Genomic DNA, 19,790 nt, shown 5'->3' with positions numbered 1-19,790 from the left:
TCTAACTTCCCCTTTGCTCTCAGATCCCATGATCTAAGAGGAACTCAAATTACACTATTTTAAAACAGCAAAAAAAGTGCATGTAAGTTCTCAGCCTTTTATAAATAATATATTTTCAGAACTCAGCTGCATTCAAAATTTCAGCTGGAACCTGAGTTGCATATCATAAATGGAGTCAGTACTTTACATGTAACAGATACTCAAATATTTGACTGATGCTTTAAAATTGCTGATCCAGAATTCCTATGCAGGCAAGAAGTTGGATTGAGAAGAGAACTATAAAATTATCTTTGAAATAATGAAGAAGTGTAGAGGCTTCCAGGGTGGGGCATAAGACAAGGGTGTTAGTGGTGGTGGTAGTCCTGATGGCTGTGATAGTAGTGTGATAAATTTGTTGAAAGGATAGGATGAGCTTCCATGGTACTTGTGGCATTTGAAATAGATCTAAGAAGCAAAGAATTGTGGAATGCAGAGTCTGTTCCAGAACACCTGAAAGTGTGGTGTGGCTGGAGCACAGATGTAAAAAGAGGGAAGGAAGAGGGCTGAGGATGAGTTGGAAAGTCAGACCACATTTTATGGAAGGTCTTGGGTGTCTTTGTCAAGAGTTTAGATTTATTCTCCAGGCAATATTAAAGGTTTTAAGCAGGAGAGTGAAATGAACAAATTGCGTTTTAGAAAACTCTGGTCATAGGTAGAGAAAGAATTAGGTTAGAGAGACTGGAGAGAGGAGGCTATTGCAAAAATCCTGGTAAGAAATGACAACAGTCTGAACTAGGGCAGCAGTTGTGGGAGGTTTAAAGACATTTCAAAGGTAGAATTCACAGGATTTGGCTGTTGGCTCTGTGCAAGGAGTAAGGAAATCAGAGGATGAGACCTTACCCCAACACAATGGGCACTCAAAAGCAAGGGATGTGTCTTTAGTGCACTCATTCATTCCACAAATATTCATCAACCACCTATTCTATTGCAGGCATTGTACTAGATTCTGGTGCTGCAGAGATAAAAAGTAGGTAGATATTAACAGGCAATTCTCAGGAGAAGAAACACGTGAAGAGATGCTTGGCTTTCTTAGTGATTAATGAGATGTCCATTAAAACAACAACAAAAACATTTGGGGGGAGAGTCTGGCAGATTGATAAAAATAGAAAAGAATAATAATACCACGGTAACATATCCCAGTTTTATAGACTAGTGCACACACACACACACACACACACACACACACACACACTCACACACTAACGTGTAGGAAATATGAAAAGTGTATACACTATACTTGTTTATAGTGGTTCTTCTCAGATAATGAGGTTATGGTCTGGTGGCTTTTATTTAATTCCTTGTGCTTTTTTTGTACTGTATAATTTTATTTATTTTTTTAGATTTCGTTAAATTTTTTTTAATTTAAAAAAATTTTTTTTTTTTTTTTTTTGCCTGCGTTGGATCATCATAGCTGCGCGCGGGCTTTCTCTAGTTGTGGTGAGCGGGGGCTACTCTTTGTCATGGTGAGCGGGCTTCTCATCGCAGTGGCTTCTCTTGTTGTGGAGCACGGGCTCTAGGCGTGGGCTTCAGTAGTGGTGACACGAGGGCTCAGTAGTTGTTGTGGCTCATGGGCTCTAGAGTGCAGGCTCAGTAATTGTGGCGCTCGGGCTTAGTTGCTCCGTGGCATGTGGGATCTTCCCGGACGAGGGCTCAAACCCATGTCCCCTGCATTGGCAGGAGGATTCTTAACCACTGTGCCACCAGGGAAGTCCCTGTACTGTATAATTTAAAAATTTTTTAAACTATGTATTATTCCTATAGGCTAAAAATAACTAATAATGCTATCATTTCTACTTTGGAAAAAATGATAAAGAGCATTGATAGATAGTAGAGGGCATGGGAGAGGGAAGGGCAAGTGGAAAGGAGTTGGAAGCTTGGAGTATGGAGCGAGCCACTATCAGTTCAGCATCACAAAACATCAAGTGCAAGACAGCCCGGAAGAGTTTAGCACTAAGCCTAAAGGTAATAGGGAACTAGGTACAGCTTCCAGTCAGGAGAGAGACCTGGACCATGCACAGGTCCACTTAGGGTCAGCATGGAAAATGCACTGAAGGGGCTTGGTTAGTGGCTGGGAGATCACGTAGGAGGCCAAGAGGTGATGAGACTTCCCACGACATGAGGACCCTGGTCAAGTTAAGTGTGCAGCCTTTCCGTGCCTCAGCTTTTGTCTGTAAAGTGCAAATAATAATAGCAACTGCCTCAAAGGGGGATTCATCATGAAACAACTAATGAAGGTCAGTTTTCAGGACCCCTCACTTGCACCAGTCCAAGTATTTACTTTGTAAGTACTAATTTTGGTATTTGTAATTTTCTTTCTTTTTTTTAAATTTCATTTTCTTGTGGTAAGTACACTTAACATGAGATCTATCCTCTTAACAAAATTTTAAGTGTACAATACAGTACTGTTAACCATATAGGCACAATGTTCTACAGCAGATCTTTAGAATTTACTCATCTTGCATAATTGAAACTTTGTACCTGTTGATTAGCACCTCCCCATTTCCCCCTCCTGCCAGTCCCTTGTAACCGTCATTCTACTCTCTGATTCTATGAGTTTGACTATCTCAGATATCTCGTATCAGTGGAATCATGCAGTATTTGTCCTTCTGTGACTGGCTCATTCCACTTAGCATAATAATGTCTTTCTTCAGGGTTCATCCATGTTGTACCATATTGCAGCGTTTCTTGATGCTTACACTTTTTTGTCCTTTTACTTTACAAGAACCCCTAAAACCGTACAAGTTTCAGGCCTCAGGAAGCTTGGAGCCATTTCCGACAAGGCTTAGGATCGCTCTCAGGATGAAATAAGCTAATCAGTTTTGTTTGGTACCTGCCATAGGAGTGTCAACTGCTTTTATTATGTGGAGGTGGAACATGGATGATGGCTGCATCTAGCCTGATCCCTGGGTATTCTGGCTTGGGCTACAGGGTGCTATCTGCCCATATAGGGACTATTTCATTTTAAAATGAAGGAATACTGGTTCAGTTTTGGATATGGTGAAGTTTAAAGTGCAGATAAAATATTGAGTGAGAGTCCAGAAGTAGGCCATGAAATGGTTAGGTAGAGAGCTCAAGAGAGAGGTTAGGGTTATCAATTTGAAAATTATCCAAATACAAAAGACAGTTAACGTCACAATTATGGATGAGAAGGTCCAGGGAGCATGTGAAAAATGAAAACTGGAAAGGGCTGGGAACAAAATTCTGGGGGATACCAATATTTAACAATGAGTCAGATTGTGATGGTGGTTACATGAATCTATATAATTTCATAGTACTGTACACTGCCCTTCCCCCCATAAGAGTGCATGTAAAAACTGGTGAAATCCAAGTAAGGTCTGTAGTTGAGTTCATAGTACTGTACTGGTATAAATTTCATTTTTGATAAAGTACTATGGTTATGTAAGATGTTATTTTGGGGGAAAGCTGGGTGAAGAGTCCACAAACCAGTATTTTTGCATCTTTGTCTTTATTTCAAAATAAAAAAGTTTTTTATTTTTTAAAAACGAGGCTGCAGCAGAATCACTGTGGATAGCCTTGGACATGCCCATCTAGACAGGGCTGATCCAAAGTTGCTGGATAACTTGGAGTAAGATATTGTGTGCTGCTATTTCATGCTTCTCTTGAGCAGCGATCTAATTTCAGGCCAATTTCAAAAGAATGCAACCAACTGCACAAGCTAAAACAACTGTGACATTCCTGCTACAGTCGGTCTCCAGCAAATAACAACCCTAAATCTTTACAGGAACAAAGAAAAGAATCAGGCAGAGGCAGAGAAGACTAGAAGGGAAAATTCTAGGAGGGGGTGAAACAAGAGGAAGTAGCCCCTGCATTTCTCTGTGGCTCTGGCTATCTGAGAGAAACACCTGTTCGACCCAACATCTGGTTTATTCCCAGACACTAGGAAAAAGAATTCTATTGCATTCAGACACTTCCATAGAAAAATTAACAAAGGAAAAGTAAAATCAGCTAGTTTTTCTTTTTGGTTGTTGTTGCTTCCAGAAAACATAAAAATCATTAATAATCTTCAGATGTAGCCTATTCTCATAGATCCTTCAGGATATAAGGATCGTTTGAAGTGATTTAGTGCCGTGCTACTCAAAATGTGGTCTGTGGACCAGAACCACTGGCATTCCCTCTGGGCTTGCCAGAAATGCAGAATCTCAGGCCCCACCCCAGACCTATGGAATCTGAATCTGTTTTTTAAAGCCTTCAGAGGACGTGTATGCACATTGAAGAATGCAGAGCCCTGGTCCAGCCAATCCTGCCCTTCTACCACCTTCATAATCATCAACAGAAAATTAATAAAGAGGTCACTTCGTGCCAGCACATGGGAAAATAACCTCCCATACACAAAAAGAGCAGTGGGAATAAAATTAATTTTTAAATTCCCCAGGAACAAAATCACATTTTCAAAAAAAGTCTTCCTCTTCCACATTATGGTCTGCTTTCCTGCTGCTGATTTTGGGTTAGCAGCTGAGAGGCAGCAGGCTCTGGAGCTTTGTCAGGCACCAGGCAACCCCTGTGGGCGAGGGAAGGGCTCCCGCTATGGCCCCTGCAGCTTCCACCTGCCATGGCCATGAGCTTCCTCTTGACTTTGGTGGGGAAGCTGCCCGAAGGGGGCTGGAGCACAGAAAGAGCCCAGAGGGGAGAGAGGAGTCAGGGATTCTACATCCTGGGATGTGTCCTGTCTGACAGCAGTGCCTCCTTCAGACTGTGGTGTTGGAATCCATTTTTTTCCCCCAATAACTGAGTCACTGCTGGACAGGTTGTTTAACAGAGAAGTAGCAAATATATTGCACTCAGGAGCTATGACTCCTGAGATCTGGGTTAGCCAAGCCCCTTCATGGCAGGTCACCTCACTGAGCCTCTGTTTCCTCTTCCATAAGATGTGGGTAGTATTTGCCACACGTCTGCTGTGAGGGCTGGAGTGATAATAACAGCCACCTAAAATGAAGGGTCGTAGGGACCGCACAAGGTGATATCTGCCCAAGCATGCTGACACCGTGGAGCATCACACAGCATAAAATATAGTTATTATTGATATTCATGATACCAAGAATTGATCTTAAAATCAAAGAACAAATATATTGATTGTAAATATATCTATTGTAATCAGTATAGCTTGATTATAAGAATATTGTAATATAATTTAAAAAGTAAATAGTAGCAATAAATACTTAGTAAAGTTTAGAAAGCTTTCAGTTTTTGTTTTCCATCAGAATGAAAGAGGACTTTTGAAGGATGCAAGGATTTAAAAAATAACTATGGTAGTTAATGTTCCCTGAGATTTATGAACTATACTCTTTATGATCTATTAGGTGGAACCATATGAAAGTGCTTGTATCAGTGCTTCGTGTGGTTCTACCTAATATTTGCACTATAGTAAATTTTTAAAACGAGGGACAATTTCCTCTAGTGGTGCTTTTGTTTGAAAACATCAAGGGTTCTGATTCAGGATGTCTTTTTTGTTAGAAAGTTAAGAAGTATCACCCTTAGAAAGACAAATTCTTTTGACCATTTGAGGTTCTGCTTACTTTAATGCATTTTGTTCCCAAATGTCTGAGGTAATGCAGATGGCATGCATTATTCAGAAGATTGGAGTAGAGACATATACTTTGATTTGCTTTCAGCTGCAACCAATTACATTATATTAATGTTGAAATTGATACAGGTAACATTACTAAGTGAATGTGCAATATTATTACACGGTGAATTTTAGCTCCATGTTAGTATGTCTGTGCCTAAAGCAAGTATTAGAGAAATACAGCAACTCCCATGACATTTCTGGGCAGAGTAATCTAACTACAGATTTCCAAGTTATTACTGAAGTTTTATAGCCTGCATCACATCTCAAAAGTTTCTTTGTCTATGGAGGTATTAAATAAAGGACTACAGGGATAATAGGAAAGGGTTTCTTTGGGTTTCAGTAGTGACTATTCCAACACAACAAAATAAATATAAATGTAAATTTCAGAACTTAAGGGCAGGGGAGGAGGTTGGGGGGTGGGGTGGGGGATTCTTACCACTTCACGTAAAAAACTCTTTTATTTGACAAGTTGATTCACTTGCCTGTATGGCACAACTCACTTCTTCAAAGATTTTCACAGATCTATAAAATGGAGAGAGTAATACCCATAGGGTGATGCTGAGAGTGAAATGATGCAATATGTGTACAAAGTGCCTAGCACAATGCTCGGTACCTGGGAGACACTAAACAGTTGTTCGTTCTCTTGTGTGCAGTCCTTCTCCAGTGTCTCCCATCTCAGTAAATAGCACTTAGAGGCACAATCAGTTGCTTAACCCCCAAATCTGAAAAATATGCTTAATCCCGTCCTCTCCACCTCACTTCCCCACTCCCCAACTCCAGGGAACTTATTAAGGTAGCTACAAGACTAATCATTCTGGGGCTGCTGGTTTAGTTTTACATGTTCCTTTAATAGCAATAAAGGAATCTTCTCCAAAGATCAAAAATGTTAATTCCAGTTTAATATATATATTAAATATATAATATATGTAATATTATAATATATATGTAATATTATAATATGTATTATATATTGTAACATTTTAAAATTTGTTTTTTCTAATATTTATTTATTTACTTATTTATTTTTGGCTGCATTGGGTCTCAGTTGCGGCACGCGGGATCTTTGTCATGGCATGCGGGATCTTTCATTGCGGTGTGCGGACTTCTCTCTCTAGCTGTGGTTCAGCCTCTCTAGTTGTGGCTCACATGCTCAGTAGTTGTGGCACAGGGGCTTAGTTGCCCTGCAGCATGTGGGATCTTAGTTCCCTGACCAGGGATTGAACCTGAGTCCCCTGCATTAGAAGGCAGATTCTTAACCACTGGACCACCAGAGAAGTCCCATTATAATATTTTATATTTATATAATATTCAAATCACCCAAGTAACTGCAAAGTAGCTACTCTGCATCTACATATTCAGCATCTACTATGTTCAAAGTATTCTTAAAATTTAACAGCGTCTTAAATAGTGCTTACAGTATGCCAGGCACATTTAATTTAATGGAACAATTTTTCCTAAGCACTTTACACATACTAACCCATGAAGCAGTTATTATCATTACCTCGTTTTACCAGTGAGGAAATGGTGATACAGATGGGTAAAGTACATTTGCCTAAGATCACAGAGCCGACATGACAGACTCAGAACTTGAACTCAGGCAGCTGGTTTTAGGGTCTCTGCTCTTAACCACTCCAAACTGCTGCCTCTTTGTAGGGTACAGAGTGTTGCGTACATTATCTTATTTAATGGCTAGCACAGTCCTCCAAAGTAGTTATTGTTATCCCAATTATATAAAGGTGAGAACTGAAGCTTTGAGGGTAAATTGCCCAAGTTTATGTAGGTAGTAGGTAATAGTGGTAAGGATTCTAACATGAGCCCATTTGAGAGTTCATGATTCAAGTATATGTTTATTCTTGGAACTAAATCGAAGAAACCACCAAATTTCTAGTCTTGGTAAAATTTTCTTTAGTAGGATGTTTCAGATTCTTCCAAAGGATATCACCTCTTGAGAACTAGATAACCAACAGGACGCTGTGTTATAGTAGGAAATGCTGACGTTTTAAAGTCAAAGATTCCAGTTTAAATTATAGGTCTAAGGCTTCTCTGGTGGCGCAGTGGTTGAGAGTCCACCTGCCGATGCAGGGGACGCGGGTTCGTGCCCCGGTCCGGGAAGATCCCACATGCTGTGGAGCGGCTGGGCCCGTGAGCCATGGCCGCTGAGCCTGTGCTCCACAACGGGAGAGGCCACAACAGTGAGAGGGCCGCGTACCGCAAAAAAAAAAAAAAAAAGAAAAAAAAAATTATAGCTTTACCACTTACTAGCCATGAGATTTTGATCATGTTACTGAATGTAAATAAACCTCATTCCATATGGCTTTTGGAGGAATTCAAAGATATTATATGGAAACTACTCATACTGGACATACAGTAGTAGTTATTCAGCAAAATGTTAATTTCAACAAAATAATTCTGAAAATCTGTGGGAATCTTGACTTTGTCAGATACTTGCTGTGTGGTTTAGAATATATTACATAAACCTTCTGAGCTTTCATTTCTTCATCTGACAATTGCCTCCTTGTTGATTCATTGTTGGGGAGGTGGGGTTGAAATAAAATGGCCAGCAGAGGACCTTCCACAGAGTTGGGCTTCACAAAAATGCTATTTATTACTATCGCCCCAAATTTATTTTTTCAAAAAATTTAATACAAACTGTTTTTATCTAAAAGAATTAAACAAATTCCAAAAGTCCTTACTTAACTTACTCTGATGGAGTAATTTAGAGACTCTGAGAGTAGGCTTAATATATACACAGTTTTCTGTGAGCTGTTTTAAACTTGATTTTGTTAGCATTTTAATTTCTGTCACTTCAGAACTGCATAAGAAGCACCCCACTGTTACAATCAAGCCTTGCGACTAAATAAAGTTCAGTGATGCTTAGTTATGCTGTGTTCTGACACCACGGGACTTGTCTATGTGTAAATTAAAATAAATAAATTTTTTGGATGGCAGAACTGGCTCTTTTAAAAGAAATAGGCATTCTCAAGATCTACTTCTGTCCTGAATGTGATTTTTTTAATAGCCAATAACTTTTTTTGTTGGCAATAACAATACTTAGGTGTTCCAGACAAACTGGGACTCTAGAAAAAAATAAATTCAAATTTATTAGATTTCTCATCTTCATATATTAGTTATGGCACCAAGTATTTGCAGCTCTATTAGGAAAATAATATTGCTTAAAGTTTGTATTACTTTAGGAAAAGAGACTTTATTTTTAAAGCAACATCATCAGTTAGCAATCCAAACATGCAAAAAAGACTAAGAAACACAGACTGTTCAGGAAATAAATATGACCGAACAACAAAGAAAGAATTTCTGGAGAGAACTGTTTGAAATTTTTAACTGTAAAATGTCACCCTTGGTGTATTTTTGCAAAGTTTCATAAAATAGCAGACTTTTCTTTTTTTTCCATGAATAGCATCTCTGCTTCTGAACTCTCTATGAACTGATGCATTCAGATCTGTGTCAAGTATTGTGTCATCTGCTGTAACATCAGTTTTGGGGACCATCAGGCTGGGATGCGTCAGCCCCAAGTACGGAGAGTGCTGAGAATGGAATTTCTGGACCTAGATCTTTCTATCCAAATTGCCTGAATATGCCAGAAAAGAATTAGCTGTTCTGGAAGGGGAATCCCCCCAAGACAATCGAGGCTGTCCAACAATGAATTCCTGGTGTTCAGTGGTTTCTACCAGCAATTCATCACATATTTTTCTTCTTAGCTTCCCCATAGGTGATATACTCAAGAAGGGGAAGGGAGCCACGTCTAACTAGCCAACCAGCACTAAAGATATCCTCTTCCCTTGATGCTTGTAATCCCTAATTACACAGAACTTGGAAAACCTTTACAAGTATACATGGGATACGTAAATATAATCACCATTTTAATAATGCAGAAAATGAAACTGCTTTGCTGTTTTATCAAGGGGTTCTTTCACATTCCACTTACAGGTTTCTCCTACAAAAAGTCAAGCAGTGTTGAAACAGAAGTTCAGATTTCAGGTGTATTCTTGCTAGTCTTTGACTGAAGGGCATTGCCATTTTCTTTGAGTCTCCATCTCCACCTCTTGTAGAAAATCTGATGCTCTCATCCAAATGTCCAGACATTCTCAAGGGGGTTACAGTCTTAAGGACACCCTGTTTCTGAGCCTTTGCTTTCCCTAATTTAGTTCAGTTCAGCGTCATTCGCATATTTGTCTTCTTCTGGACCATGTAAGCAAGACATACTGAGGCTCTTTCCAAAATTTCTAGCCAAAATTAAACAAAAACAAAACACAATGGATTTTTGGGCAAACTGCACTAAAGGATTCAGGAAATTTAGGCTTCGTACATCACAATAGCAAAACCAGCTTCAAATGCAAAAGGAGGCAACTTTTTTCTTCTGAGTTTTTTGTCAATCTACCAGGTTGCCTGTCTTCTCTCTTCTCAGTGTGCACTGCTTCTCATTCCTCACTCCACTTGTTGCCAGTCTTTGCTCATTTCTAATACAGTAACAGTATTACAAAATGCTGTGAGTATTCTTTCATTTATTCGTCTCATTTGCCTGTGTCCTCTGGGACTCACCTTGACTATAAGTGGCTTATGTTTCCTGAAGCCAGGCAGAATAAGACCTTTCGTGTCTGGTGTTAAACTCCACCTAATATGCGTACAAGTATATAGGAAATAAGGTAGTTTACTGAGCAAGTCATTAGCCTCTTTATAATATAAAAAGTATCAATTTGACCAGAACTAAGCCAAATCAGGTTAGTAAGAAATGTTAAAGGAATTGTTTTCCCTAGTTTAATTAATAGATTTTTTAAAGGATATTTATGTATTTGCTAAAGAACAGACTGTATACTTTATATGGAAATATGGAATTTACAAAGACTACATATGTATCTCTAACTCTATGGTAAGAAATTACTTTTATTTACTTATTATTCAATTTTTAAAATGATGCATTTGTCCATCACCCACTATTTGGTCTGCAAGAGGAAAATTATACTGTACTAAGAACATCACAGTTATTGATCTTTCATCAAATGCATGCTTTTCATAGATGAACAGTTTAACAAAGGAAAATATAATATCATAGACCTAGCCTCATGTAGAACTTTTAGAATATTATCACATTAGTCCTCAACATAATGCACTTACCAGGAGTTTTATTTTATACTGAGTCATCCTATTGATTTCAACATGAGCTTGGACCAATTAGGTTATATCACCAGTGATAAGCTAGATCAGTTCATGAGAAGGATGCACTAATAACTAACTCACTTCATGTCTAAAGTAATTTGGACACTTTTCCTTTTAATGATATTCATAATTATGTGATACACTCTTTGGGTTTTCTAACCCCCTTGACAATATCATATAATAGATGAAGAGAAAAATACAATATATTTTCAGCATGTGGATAAAACAAGCTGGACAACCTGGATGAAACTGAATCTATTATAATTTATAAAACTTTTAGCACATTCATCTAACTAAAATGCTGGCTTCTACTTAAGTCTTTTACATTATCACCCAGGAATTGTAATTATAGTGGCTATGACATGCCTAAATACTTAAATAGGCATATATCATTCCTAAAATTCACTAACAAGTATCGATAGATTTTCCTTCTGAGAACACTTGTGTTATCAAAATAATTCTATGTAATATTATTGTTTTTATTAGTGGCACTGTGACAGAGTTAAAATAGTATTCACATTTCCTTTTTTTTTTTTTTTTAGAATTTATACCAAAGTGATTTTCCTAAAATTCTATTTAACTTTCCCCCTTTTCAACACTACCTTCCCCGATCCCTATTCTCCCTCTTTTCCTTCCCTGCCTCTCTTTCCCTCCAGGTCTTCCTTCCTTCCTTCCTTCCTTCCCTCTGAAACAAATTCTTGATTGAAAGAAAATAACTTCACTCTTAATGAAGATAAAATTACATTTTAAAAAATTATTCAGGGCTTCCCTGGTGGCGCAGTGGTTGAGAGTCCACCTGCCGATGCAGGGGACACGGGTTCGTGCCCCGGTCCGGGAGGATCCCACATGCCGCGGAGCGGCTAGGCCCGTGAGCCATGGCCGCTGAGCCTGTGCGTCCAGAGCCTGTGCTCCACAACGGGAGAGGCCACGACAGTGAGAGGCCCGCGTACCGCAAAAAGAAAAAAAATATATATATATATATTTATTGAGCACAACTATAAATAAGTTATTTCAGTTACTTTAGATAACTACCCTCTGAGGTAGGTCCTATTATCAAACCTCCATATTACAGGTGAGAAAACAGGCTCAGAGTGATTAAGTAATAGCAACTGTGACATGAAGGTTGCTTTCAGCCCAGGCACTCAGATTCCAGAACTAGTGGTCCTAGGCACTCAGCTACAAGTACATGATATGTATCACCATCTTTAAAGTGGGGCAGGCACACCACTCGAGGCACACAAAGACTTTACAAGGATAAAGGAGTCTCCAGATAATCAATTTCCAGATTTTAATTTCTTATGTGTTATTTCCTAACATCTCTTTTCCTACTTTCATATCAAACTTTCATATTAGAACTTCTCAACAAAACAAAACAAACTCCTCCTACTTTGCATAAAAAAACACACAGCTCTCACCTCCCCAAATCTTATTCCGGCATTGCCCAGGGTGTAAAAATCTCAAAAATGCCAAATAAAAGGACAAGTCAAAATACTCTTTGAGGAGAAATCGCCTTTAAACCATCCTAAACCAACCTTAGGGCTTCCCATCTTTCCCTGTCTTAGACATCCATATTTCAGGTAAAGGCCTTAGAAAAGGAGGAGTATTTGGCGGGGGCGGGGGGGATGTTATTAAATCAGATATAGTGTAGAGTGTGTGAAAAAAATGGTAGTTTCATTTAAAGACCTCACCTGCCTCTTCCAATTCTTCACTATTGTTAGAGAATGAATGACTTTTTTTTTTTAACATTTATTTATTTATTTTGGTTGTGCTGGGTCTTAGTTGTGACAGGTGGGCTCCTTAGTTGCGGCATGCAAACTCTTAGTTGCGGCATGAGAACGCTCGGCTGCAGTGTGCATGTGGGATCTAGTTCCCTGACCAGGAATCCAACCCAGGCCCCCTGCATCAGGAACATGGAGTCTTAACCTCTGCACCACCAGGTAAATCCCCCGAGAATGCATGACTTTTGAGAAGAATCTGGTGAGAACAAAAGACAGGGGAAATCAATTGGAAGTTATGTATTAGCAGCTGGTCTACAACCAATTGTTGCTAACTTTGGATGCCCAGGTGAAAATGACCAAATCAAATCACACAAACATGCTAATTGGGCCAAGGTATACAGTGGTGCAAAGACAGTGGAAAGTCCCGTCTATGAAATGGTACGTGCAGATGGTTTAAGGTAAGTAAACCTGGAATTTATGGCTGTCCATGGAATGGCCCACTGGGCAATGTCAGTGTCAGCCATATAATTATCTAAGTATAAACTGGAGATAGTTCATAACGGAAATAGTTCCCTTTATGTGATACCTGGCATACCTTACTTGGTGATCTCAAAGGGTAGATCTGGGCCCCGGGGTGTGTTCCTAGGTGATGTGGCAAAACCCGGGGGACTGGGTTGGTGGTTTCGGAAATCTCCATTATTTGCTTGGGTCTCATAGTCACTTGTATTCTTTTAAATTATTATAATAGTAAAGTTTAATACTAGATAAAAGCTCTGATTCTCATCAGTCTGTTTTGACTCTCTGACCCTTTTTATTTTTATCTCAGCAAGATATAATAAAATAAAAACAATTATTTTCTGCTAATCTCAAGTACCTCTTCAGCTTTAGGAGCAGGGGAAGATCCAGTTATGTGATGTTTGCTGTTTTTATAATTTGGGTGGACTTCTGTAAGAAAAAACAAAATTAGGAACAAAAGTGAGTATTTATTAAGAATATGAAAAATAAATCACCAAAATTACAAATTTTACACCAAAATTACAAATTTGAAAAAGCTGACAAATTGTCCAGACATCACAAAATCCGGAAAAATAATATAAATCTTTTATTAAGTATTTAACATATCTCGTGATTCTTTTTTTCTTTTCTTGGCTCTATACTCATTACTTCTTCATATGAAAATGATTTTGTAATACGTTCCATTAAAAAAATAGAGAATTCGTTTTTTTCCTCGGGCATGGTTTATTAGGATAAGTTTTAAAAATATAGTACAGGAAAGTTTATTTCATCTTCACAATTCAATATTGATACTGTCATAATTTTTTACAATTGTCAAGTTTATAAGAGCTACTAATATAGGTTTCTGACTAGTCATTGATGAGACCGAAATTATTTGCTTATACTTTTACAAGTCTGATGACTGGAATAATTTTAAATAGATTAGCTTCTGGCCCCATGTATTTCAAACGTTGTTTCTCCTCCACCTGTCTTTTGATGCAGTGTGCTGTAGGATACATTCACAGAGCAATATGACCCTGAGCTGGCATCTTTATGTTAGGGCAACAGGTAAGCCAGCAGAGCAGGAATTTTCCTGGAAGTCAGTACTACAACAGGATGGCTAGCGATAACTTAATCATACACAGAATTGACTATAAACATATCTCATAATTATATGTACAACCAACTCAACTTCTCCTTACCCACATCCCAGAAGTGCTACAGCGATGTCAACACCAAGGACAGGAAGGGAGTTCAAGTGAAAGAGTCAGCAGTCTTAACTGATTGTTGATAAAATCTTTTTTCTTTCTGTGAGTTTTACTGAAACATATAAGTGAGCACATTTCAAGGGCTGCCTTGGAAGGAGCCTACGCAAGTAAAGGAGGCTGACAATTAACCAAGTAACACACATTATGGTGATCATTTAAAATACAGGGGTAATGTTTTCCAGGGGGTGCCAAATTAATCAAGTTATAGAGGATAAAACACAGAGATGAAAACTTCAACATGATTTTAGATTTTTGTGCATTTTCAGTAAGACGATTAAAACAGCTTATTGAGAATTCCAATTCTGGCATAACAGCATGACGCGCTCTGCAGACCACTCCTCAAAAGATCTAAAACTCCGTAAGAACAGTGAGAGTCTGTGGTATTAGCAAGAGCCATTCCCTCCCTCTACCCTCCCAGCTCAGCGAGGCAGAAACTCCTCTCCAGACTGGTACAGCACAGCACAGGGCTCCCTTGTGCCACAGCTAGCAGTGGGAGGGCTGTTCGCCTGGGAGGGGCAGGGCACCAGCATATCTCCTCCTGCCTCCAGCGACCTATTGCTGAAGCTAAGTTCTGGGTGTGTGGCAGAGAAGTGGAGGCTCCCTTCTTGTGCCCAGCCACCACTAGCGGGATGCAGTCACTACCTTGAGTGTGGCACCACTAAGGATGCTGGGGCCTCAGTGGTACCAGATGGTCAATCTTAGTAAAGTCTTTTTGGTGTTCTTCCCAGAAACTGAGGAAGTAAATAACTATACCCACTTGGTGACAGATATTTTTGCAATCAAGTGATTTCCAATTCTTTAATTTAAAAAAGAATGGAAGAAGGATCTATTGGATTAAAAAACAAATTTGAATGATATATTGTAAAGTGATTCAGGGCATATGATTTGGAAGTAGTTCGAAGAATTGAGTGACAATGCACTTATAAAATTCCTTCTGTTACTTCTGTTTTTTTTTTAATGTGGACAGAGTTCCTCAGGCTTTACATTTTTAAATATTAAAAATAGAATAGAATTGATGCTGAATTCTGTCCCATTCTAGAAATAAATGATAATCATCTGCAAATAGATGAATTAATTGAGAAAAAGAGTTGCTTTCACCTCATCAAGATATATTTCCAATAAATATGTACTCTTTCTTCAATAAATATTTATCCAAATGTAGAATACATATAATATAAATAATTATCATAGTCAATGCGGGAGATATTTTTTAAACTGTTTAAAATATAATTTATATATCATAAAATTCACTCATTTTAAGTGTGCAATTCAATGAATTTTATTATACTTACAGAGCTGTACAACCATCATCACAATCTAATTTTAGAACATTTTCATCACCCTAAAAAGAAAACCTTGTGCCCATTTACAGTCGATTCCATTACTAACTCCAGACCTAGGCAACCAATAATCTACTTTCTGTCTCTTTAAAAAAAAAATCATTGAAACAGAAATATATGTCTTTGTCTGGCTTCTTTCACCGAGCATAGTGTTTTTGAGGTTCATCCATGTTGTGGTATATATCACTATTTCATTCATTTTGGGGATAGAGCAATATTCCATTGTATGGACATACCACATTTTCAAAGATCCTTTCATTGGTTGATTGATATTTGGATTATTTTCACTTTTTGCCTGTTTTAAATGATGTTGCTATGAACATCTCTATCAAGTACACTTGTGCACTTTGTGTATACAAGTATTTGTATTATTGTTTGTATTATATGTACTCTATTTCCAGAACAAGACAGAATTCAGCATCCATTCTATTTCAATTTTAATATTTATAGATGTGAAAACTGAGAAACTCTATCCACCTAAACAAACTAAATAAATAGGAGTGAAAAGAGTTTTATAACAGCATCATCACTTGATGTTTTGAACCAAGTAAAATGAAAACATATGTCTACACAGTCCCACCTATGAGAGGAGTTGCTAGGTCATATAGCAAGTCTATGTATAACTTTTCAAGAAACAAATTGTTTATCAAAAAGTGACTGCATCATTTTACATTGCTACCAGTAATGCATGAGGGTTTGAATTTCTCCACATCTTTGTACAACACCAGTTAGTATCTATCTTGTTTATTACAAACATTCTAGTGGGTAAGTAATGACATCTCACTGTGTTTTTGATTTGCATTTCCCTAAAGACTAATGACACTGAGAATCTTTTCATGTGCTTTCTGGATATTTGTATGTCTTCAGAGAATTGCCTATTCAAATCTTTTGCCCACTTAAAATTATATTACTTACCTTGTTAATTATTAGGTTATAAGTGTTCTTTGTATGTTTGAAATACATGTAAAATATGATGATTTGAAAATATATTCTCATAGTTTATAGGTTGTATTTTCAATTTCTTGATGGTGTCTTTTGAAGAGAAAATGGTTTTAATTCTGATGATGTACAATTTACCATTTTTTTCTTTTATTGATTATATTTTGGGGGGGCCATATCTAACCAGAATAAATAAATATTGGGATAAAATTTCATCAAGTGATATGGAGATATGAGTTTAAGAAGAAAAGGAATGATGTAAAATTTCCTCCTATTAAAGAAAAGCTTGTTAATATAGTTTTAAAAACTGATGATGGATATAAAATTATCTGGTATTTAGGTTCCACTGGCTACAATTCAAAGTTACGTAACTGTTTCATTTTAGAATGTCAATTTACAATAAAACAATTTGCATCCCTTGCAACTCTCTAAGTGAGATGAAAAATTTTGATGCTCCATCTAAAAATGAGGGAGAAGGTACAGAGTCACAGTTTTTCAGAATTCTTTTTAAGGTGTGTAAGAGCAAAATCATCTAAAACCAGTGTGTTAATGTATACAACCCTTAGAGGTTTTTCTCTTTGGGATGGCTGGCTGTTATCTTTCTGAGACTCCAGAGAACTACCAAGTGGCACTACCAGATTTTAAATTTAAAAGCCTCCCCCCAGTAGTCATCCAATATTCCCCATCATTAATTAATTTTGATTGAGGGGAGTAACAATTCATCTGGAATTAAGTCTCTGCCATCCTTAAAAAAGTCACTTAGTCTTAAGAGCTCAGGGCACATCATATATATGTATGTATACATATGTATATAGTTTTTTAAGGCAGGTCTATTCAAGAGTATAAAATCTGACATCTTTTGACTGAAGAAAAACATACAACCTAAAAGTTTCAAGATTAAGTTTTATTCAGGGCTCTTACTAAGGACAGTTGCCTGGGACACAGCCTCTCAGATAACTCTGAGGAACTGCTCTGAAGAGATAAGGGAGGAACCAGGATATGTAGGAGTTCTGTGGGGCTTTCTGGTTTTGGTTTTGGGTTTTTTTTTTTTTTTGTTTTTTTTTTTTTTTTTCTTTAAAAATGTGGTAGAACATCAAAAGATTACCGCTAATCACAAAGAACAGACGTCTAAAGTTCATGATCTTAGTGCTTCTCTCTATATGGGAAGATGCAAGAGTCTGGGCTCATTATTCCATAGATATGCATCTTTACTATCTAGGGCCAGTATCCAAAGCATAGACCGCTTTCGATTTTTCTCCATCCTAAACTCCCCTCAGGGCTTATGGGCGGGGGCAGGGGCTGTTGCTTTGGCTTGATCCTTGTAGGACCGGAAAAGCAGGTAGCATTCCCTGTCCACACAGCTATGCTATCTTACTAATTTTAAAGAACTTCTGAAGAAAAGTAGAGTATGTTTACTCTGATCTTCCCCTGTTAGCTTTCCATAATCATAAATGGTATCGGCACACTTGCTATTTAACCTTAGGAATCAAGAATTTAACATTTTTTGCCGTGCTGCTACAGACTTCTGGCGCACACGGCTCCCCCTAGCCGTCAGAGCGCTCACGGCCCACCGCTCTCGCCCACTCCCCCCAGCCGCCTGGGGTCCGCGGAGAGCAAGAGACTGCGCAAGCGCGGGGCCGTCGACGTGGCCGGGAGACCATGGTTGGGGGTCCGCGCTGAGCCGCTGGCTCAAGTGGTTGTCTCCGGGCCTTCCGCCCTCCAGCCTTTTCTCGCCCTAGAGTTTTACGGGACTCAGGGGTTCGAAGTGGACTGACGTCTCCCCAGAGACCATTGAGAAGGTCAGAGTGGACAGAATTTAGGCTGGGCAGGCGGGGACGAGTCCCCCGGGCAAAAGCCCGAGTGGGCCTCCCGTGAAAGCCGAGTTGCGCGGGCTGCGCGCTCGCGCTCGGGTCACGCGGGAGCCGGGCTGGCGGGCCGGGCGGCGCGGCAGCGTGACGTGGCGCGCGGCTCCGGAGGCTTTGTCAGTTCCGGCGTGCGGGCGCCAGTGTGCGGGGCGCAGGGAACCGCGGAACGGCGGGCTGGTCCCGGCTGAGCGCTCGGCGGCGGCTGCGCCGCGTCTGAGGGAGCGGGCGCTGGGCTGCGGCCGGGGAGCTCTTCGGCCGGTGCCGAAGCGCCCGAGGTCTGGAAGGCACAGGTGGGGCTGCGGCCGGCGGGAGGGAGTCGCCCCTGCGCGGGCCCCCAAGGCGGGCGGGTTTGTGCGAGCGTCCCGAGCCCGCGGGCTGGCCGGGCGAGTAGGCCGCGGCCCCCAATCCAAGTCTGGGAGATGAAACTTTCCGGGAAGGGAGCAATTTTGGGAGAGAATAGTCTGAGAAGTTGTTCTTAGTTAGCCCCCATCGCATAGGTTTATGGAACCTTCGCACTCCCTACTTCCTCTGCTCTATTTACTGTTTTGTCGCAGAGCGCCGCCTTTCTCGCTGCATCTCTATTGATCAGTTTTTGCTGCCCCACCCCCGGTGTTTATGTTGGCTCTGAGAATCGATTATTCACCCTCACCCAGCGCTTACAGCTTCGTGAAAGTTCGATAGTCTTTCTTTCCACAAAGGTCAACATTAGGAACGGATAGCTCGCGATTTTACTCCTTCGAATACGATTGTTCGTGTTTATTAGGGATTGAGCACTGCAGCAGGTCCCTCCGACTTCATTTCTGTGTCTGGAAGAAGTTTCTCTTGGAATGCGCAGGTTCGTGACACGGCATTATTGCGTTCCCGTAGGCCTGGCACAGTTCTGCAGTCTCTAATTGTAATGAATTGCTTTACTCTGACTCTTGAGAATGCTCGAGATTTGCCTTAGTGTATTGTAATTTAACGGATTTGCCTTCAAGATTGTTGTTGCCTGTGAAATTACGTTGCCTTAAATATATAGGGATTCAGCAGTTTTATTTGAAATTTCCAAAAGCAAGTCAAAAAAAGGTAATATAAGAAAGCCCCCCCATTATAAATGGAACTATTTTTTTATTCGCTCTCGTTCACATTAAAGGACCTCATTTGGTGACTTTATATGAAACGTGTTTGAAATAGGAAGCTTTTATGTGTGTCGTCTCTTAACCTGTGGGGCTTTCTGAAACGTCATTGTGTGTAGTTCCTCTAGCAAGCCAGAGTAGCGTGGGATGCTACAGGAGGCAGTTACAGACAGGTCTTTGGAAGAAATTCCCGCTCCTTTTTTTTTTGTTTTGTTTTGTAAAGGGCCAGATGGGCGGGCATTAGAGCAACTT

At 39.5% G+C, this 19,790-nt stretch overlaps 1 protein-coding gene across 13 annotated transcripts in view; it reads left to right on the top strand.

Moving 5' to 3' along the window:
* Positions 1-19,790, top strand: part of SPART (spartin) — a 373,903-nt gene that overhangs the window by 314,449 nt on the left and 39,664 nt on the right. For 2 of the 13 annotated variants that reach the window (XM_019936747.3, XM_073795084.1), the window contains exon 1: positions 18,546-18,713. The exons of 6 other annotated variants lie outside the window; for them this stretch is intronic. The gene's annotated coding sequence lies outside the window, so the exon portion shown is untranslated. Of the gene's footprint in view, positions 1-18,168; positions 18,358-18,545; positions 18,714-19,198; positions 19,259-19,790 lie in introns of those variants that run through there. 5 more of the 13 variants (XM_073795085.1, XM_019936749.3, XM_019936746.3 and 2 more) reach the window with 5 other exon arrangements.

Source organism: Tursiops truncatus, chromosome 18 (assembly GCF_011762595.2).
Source record: "Tursiops truncatus isolate mTurTru1 chromosome 18, mTurTru1.mat.Y, whole genome shotgun sequence".
In the NCBI taxonomy this organism is placed as follows: domain Eukaryota; kingdom Metazoa; phylum Chordata; class Mammalia; order Artiodactyla; family Delphinidae; genus Tursiops; species Tursiops truncatus.
The sequence above is the reverse complement of the archived record's forward strand: the minus strand, read 5'-3'. Positions and strand labels throughout refer to the sequence as shown.